The sequence below is a fragment of the Octopus bimaculoides genome, chromosome 7 (genome assembly GCF_001194135.2).
Source record: "Octopus bimaculoides isolate UCB-OBI-ISO-001 chromosome 7, ASM119413v2, whole genome shotgun sequence".
Taxonomy (NCBI): domain Eukaryota; kingdom Metazoa; phylum Mollusca; class Cephalopoda; order Octopoda; family Octopodidae; genus Octopus; species Octopus bimaculoides.
The window spans coordinates 47,739,341-47,745,915 of record NC_068987.1 but is presented as its reverse complement, the minus strand read 5'-3'; positions in this window follow the sequence as shown (position 1 = coordinate 47,745,915).

Here is a 6,575-nt window from a genome sequence, read left to right as displayed (position 1 = left end):
ATATGTGTGTGTGTGTGTGTGTATATATATATATATATATATATATATATATAAAAGAATACAAAAAATGGAACAAGAACACAACAGGCAACAACAAAACATCCAGAGAGTTAGACGATACAAAAAGGGACAAGAAAAAGCAAGGACAGGTCATTCAGAGTTTTCTATCTTCAGTCGAGTTCAGGATCTTCTCGGCAGTTTCGGCTGGTTATACTTGAGACTGCTCCAATCTGGCCAGCCCCAAGAAAAATCTAAGCTAAGAGCAATAGATTCTTTGGAAGAAAGCAGCGAATGTGTACGAAAACAAGGACAAAAAAATGGAGAAATGGTACACAAATACAAATGCAAACAACAGGAACATTAACAACAGGTATCTTTCTTATGACCATGCTTATTCTTTCTACTAAGGATACAAAGCCTGAAATTTTGTGAGAGGAAGCTTGTTAATTACATTGACACCAGTGCTTGGTTGGTACTTATTTTATCAACCCTGAACTCAGAATGTATATATATATATAAGGCTTTCAGACAGTTTGTGTCTACCAAATTCACTGACAAAACATTAGTCAAACTGGGGCTATAGTAGAAGACACTTGCCCAAACTGCTGCACAGTGGGACCAAACCCAAAATCACATGGTTGGAAAGCAAACTTCTTGACCACACAGCCATGCCTACTAAATGTATCAATGTAGGATATACACACCATCAAGGTAGGATACTCACTATCAAGGCTGGATATTTTGATAGTGAATATAAAAATTCCATCAAACACCCAACATGATCTTCTGTTCAAACTGCCTTTGTTTGATAACAGGTTCTGAAATCAGGCCAGAATGAAGCCATTGATTTCTCTTTTAGAATTATGGAATCAGATTCATTTTTCATACCCAGTTACAATTCGATGCCAAAAACAGGTGTCTCTCGGATTTGCCAGCAATTGTTTGCAAATGTTCACACACTGAGGCTGATCATTGGTTTATTCATGAAGAACTTCTTGACAGCATCTGTTCACAAGGCTGAGTTTATGGAGGTGTTGATTGATGTTGTTTTGTGAAGGACCAAGTTCTGCCAACAATGCATGAGTGCTTATGCTTGGTTGTTCAACCATTTCGAGTAAGGCCTCATCTTTCACAACAGAAGATCTCCCTAGCTTCGGCTTGTTTTCAAGGCTGGTGTCACTTTCCTTGAAACATCTGAATCAGTTTTGTGTCACACAATCGTTGACAGTTCTTGGGTCTTCCATGTCATTAATTTTTTATGCCATTATCCTTGCACTCAGTCCTTCTTTTCACAAATAGCATAAAATGGCTTTAATTACAGTGTTTTCACCACTCATTACCAAAACTGTAAAATAAAGAATAAACAATTAATGATTATATGTTATATATGAAAATAAAGAACAAATAATTGAACAATGATTGATCAACAAGTTGTATCAAATTAATGATATAACATGGAGATACAAGTTGCCAAAAATCACCAGTCAAAGACTTTTGACGCAACCTGATAGTACTCTATGTCCAATAGTTTCCAAGACTTAAGTAAGAGGAAGTAAGACAAGATGAAAATCATGAAAACTAGCAATAATTCAAAAGCTTTGCACTAAAAATTGAAATGCAGTGTTTGATATTAGCTGCCTAGAATTAATCTTGAGCTGTATAAAGCTAAAAAACAAAATAATCTGACAAGTGGCTGACATCAAGTGCCAGCTAATGCAATCAGTACAATAATAATAATAATGATATAAGATGGCAAACTGGCAGAATTGTTACTGCACTGTAAAAAATGCTTAGTGACATTTTTCTCTACTTTATGTTTTTTTCTCAAAGTCCACTGAGGTCAACTTTGCCTTTCATCCTTTTGGGGTTGATAAGTTCCAGTCGATCACTGAGGCTGATGTAATCAACATACCCTTGAAATTGCTGGCCTTGTGTCAAAATTTGAGACCAGTAATAATGATGATGAGCTTATTGTATACAGTGTTCAGGAGCACTTCATCTCATTTGAAAAGAGGAAACAGAAAGCAGCAATAAGTCAAGTAAAGAAAGACAGCAATGAAAACTAGAAGTATATACTCAGTATACAGAATAAAACACAAAAGGACAGAAATGTGAACAGTAAGCCATAAAAAAGAAAAGCTACATGGACACATCAGAAGTAAACAAATGTGAGAAAGCTATGAATTTTTGAAGGATACAGTGTTTTGGCAGCTAACAACTGACACAGGTAGTTTATTCTATGCTTTGACAATTCTGAATTTTAAAAAATGTTTCTAAAAGTCATGTGTGCTGTATTGCTTTTTTGATTTTATAAGCATATTCCAGAGAGGCAGTAAGCTAGCAGGATCATAATGGACAAAATGCTTACTGACATTTCTTTTGGCTCTTTACATTCTGAGTTCAAATATGGCTGAGGTTAACTTTGCCTTTCATCTTTTCAGGGTTGATAAAATAAGTGCCAACCGAGCACTAGTGTCAATGTAATTAACAAGCTTCCTGCCACAAAATATCAGGCTTTGTATCCATAGAAGAAAGAATAAGACTGTTCATCAGAGTGGCACAGGTAATGTATTCAAAAAAGGTGGTTAAAGTTATTATTGGGAAGATGGCAAAACAACAGTCCCCACAAAATCACAATACAACCAAAGAAACAAGAGAGTCAGCAGTGAAGTAAGCAGTAGTATAAACTGAGTTAAAAGCATACTCCTTTTGTGCTAGTATACTGCACTCACTCAAAATGTGATTGATACTCTCATAGTCCATGTATTTATGGCTTAATGATGATCCTCCATTTAAATTTTGCTTTAAGACCCTTCCTAATTCTCTTCTTGTACACCTAAGTAACTTTCTCTCTCATTTCTCGGCGATCGTACGGTATGAGTCCTAAATATTGGCCTTTTCTCTTTCCATTATCCTATTGTTTTGCTGCACTCCTGTTTTTGTATCTCTCATTACTTCACAGCGATCTCATGATGTTGCCTTGTGATAATTTTATGCCATTATAATCTAACTTCTGCTCTCACTTTATAAATAGAATTGCATGCTTATCTACCCCAAATTGCATATCAATATCTTCACTGAATACTCTCACTATCTGGATCAGAGAATCTAGGCATGTCTCATTTTGTATATAGCTTGAGGTCATCCATATAAAGTTGGTGATTTATTTTCATCTTGGCTTTGGTAAACTCATAGGCAGGCCTGGATTTTCTCAGTATACTTGTCAGAGGCATTAGCACACTGTTATCTAGTAATTCATTTGAACATGTCAGTTCTACTTTCCCCACTCTCATTGCTTTCCCCAAAATGTTGTTTATATTCTCATTGAATCTGAGTGTCCTCAGACACTCCAAGAGCCAGCTGTGTGGGACACTGATGTAGGCCTTCCTGTAATCTATCTGTCCAACAGTTGAGCTCTTCCTTCTTCCTTGTACCTCATTTAATATTTTGCTGTTTATATATTAAGCAGAGTAGCAGTTCCTCTTGAATTTTTCAACATCCCTTTTGCTTTTTTGGCAGTGGGTTCTCTTTTCCAGAAAATTATATACTTCACCTGCCACTTCATCATCATCATCATAATCATCATCATCATAACAGAGAGAGAGAGAAAGAGAGGTGAATGAAATAAAATAGTGGTATGATAGTAAGAAGTGGTCAGCAAATGTTTAAGAAAAAGAGATATACACAGTGTGTGTGTGTGTGTGTGTGAGAGAGAGAGAGAGAGAGAGAGAGAGAGAGAGAGAGAGAAAAGTGTCTCCTTGTTAAAAGAATAATTAGTATGTAAGTACAATGAGGTTGGAGAAATGAAAAGAATGGAGGCAAGGGATTGAATAGTATTTTATTGGCCCCTTCCATGGCAATATAAGTGGGAGGTGGGAGGGATGGTCACTTAACATGTATGTAGCTTTAAGTGTAACCAAGGGATATTCAGTCCCTCAATTTCTCTTTCTTTTCCCCTCCCCCTCTCTCTTTGTCTTTCCATCACTACGTCTTCCACCAATACACTTCCTATGACTATCATAGTCACTACAGTCAGCTACACTGACTGGTTTACTCTTTCCAGAGTATTTTTGTGTATTTTTGGGATAAAATATCCCTAATAACTGTAGTAATAGTAAGCAATAGTAATATTGATTTGTTAATTAAGCATGATTCTTTTATTTATTTACTGTGTTGGTAAGGTTAGTCTAATGAGTTAGCTTGCCACAGACAATTGTCAATATTAATCCACTTGAGTCAGGTATTAAAAATGGGTATCGGATATTTTATTTAACCAATGAATTCTACAATCTGTTAATATCGGTTTCAAATTTTGGCATAAGGCCAGTAATTTCAGGGGAGTGGGTATGTTGATTACATCAATGCCAGTGCAAAACTGGTACTTATTTTATTGAACCCAAAAGAATGAAAGGTAAAGTTGACCTCTGTAGAATTTGAACTCAGCATGTAAAGACAGACGAAATGCTACTAAGCATTTTGCATAGCATGCTAGCAATTCTGCCAGCTCACTGTCTTACAGTCTATTAAAATTAGCACAAGGATGCTGGAGAAAACACTTATTGACATTTCAGCCATCCTTATATTCTGAGTTCAAATTCTGCCAAGGTCTACTTTGTCTTTCATATTTTAGGGTTGATAAATCAAGTACCAGTTGAGCATTGGGGTCAATGTAACTGACTTGACCCTCCACCAAAATTGCTGGCCTTGTACCAAAATTTGAAACCAAAATTAGCACAGACAGAATCAACAAAGCACCAAACAGATAAGAAACCCCTTCCAGTATTATTCTAGTTATGGTTTTAAGTTCTGAGCTAAAATTCTGTTGAGGCTGAGTTTGCCTTTCATTCTGCCAAAATTTACAAAATGTCTATAAAAGTAGTTGAGTACAGGAAGCATTGGGTTCAATATAACTGATTGTTCCCTCTTCCAAAATGTGTGGTCTTGTACATCATCATTATCCTCATCAGCTTAACATCCACTTTTCCGTGCTTGCATAGGTCAGATGAAATTTGTTGAGGTAGATTTTCTAGAGCTAGATGTCCATCCTGTTGCCAACCCTCATGTGTTTTCAAGTAAGGTATTAATTCACTAGTCTACCAAGCAACGGAACAGCCAGAATATAGTTAAGAGTCCCTTTTGTTTACAGAGACTGTGCAATACATCAAGACCTGGTAAGACGTCTGGGCATGCTTTCGCAATTGACTGCAAACATACATCACCACTTGTATTTGATAGTGAAGTTGTTTTGTTTACAGAAACCAAGCATGTAAATACAAGGAGAAAATAAGCAGGTATACACACATAAATACTCTTGCCTTTTATTAATTTGGTGAAAACTTTTGACAGGGCAGCATGCTTAGTAATTTGGTGGTCACTGAGGAAACTAGGTATAGATGAAATGTTTGTATAAGTTTTGTACAAAGACGCAGTTAGTAAAGTGAGAGTTGACAACAGTTTTAGTAATGAATTTAGTGTGAAGGTAGGAGTTCATTAAGATTCATTCTTCAGTCCTCTCTGACTCAACATAGTCCTACAGGCCACCACAGAGAAATTTACTGCTGGATTTTCATGGGAACTGCTAAATGCAGTTGAGCTAGTTCTCATAGAATCTATAGGAAATTATAGAAGAAATGCCAGGTATAGAAGCTTAATCAAGAATTGAGAGGCCTCAAAATGAAATTAGCAAAGACTAAAACTTTAGTAAGTAGGGAAGGAGACAGGACACTTATATCTTCAGGGAAATGGCTTTGATAAACAGAAAAAGAATAAGTATAAACTCCATATGTTGTACCTAATGCAAGTTATGGTCATACAAGTAGTGTGGTGGAATAACAGGCAGACCACCAGAATATGCAAACTTTGTATGAACAAAGGTCTTTTCTCTTAGAGTGAAGAGCATGTTGTTTGATGCTTGTATTAGGATTGCTATGCTGCATAGTAGTGCAGTGAGGCACAAGAAGCCAGCGCCATTTTGTATGAGATCTCACTAGTAGCCATTACCATGTCCGAGACAAGAGCGAGATCTTGCCTGCAACCATTTGTCATGCGCGAGACTCTCATTGGCAATGACTATATAAGCAGGAGCATTAAGACATTCACTCTCTTTTCTCCTTCTCGCTTACGCTGAGAAACACTGTGAAGCAGGCAGCTCACAGCGGAATCTTAACCCACTCTAACCTCACCTGTTATCTCCAGAGGTAATGAACTTCGCGTGAACAGAGCTATAACAAACCGCGCACTGCCATGAAGATGGTTACCAGGAACGAGTCACATGAACAAAAACTAAAATAACGATTATTGAATTGCATTGGCTTGTAAGCTTCTTCTTCGAGTTCCAGATCCTTAAGACTACAGAAATAATTGTAATGGGAGAAGGAGATACTCCACAGGTATCACAAGCCTTCAATTCCATTATAAAATGGTAACCCCAATGGAAAAAAGATTTCGGCAGCTGGAAGCTTTATCATGTAGATGCCTCAACCAAACTACAGACTGACAGTTTTTGCTCACTCCCAACTAAAAAAAAAATCAATGGCCACAACTCCAGCCGACCATCAACTTCCAGCATGCTGACT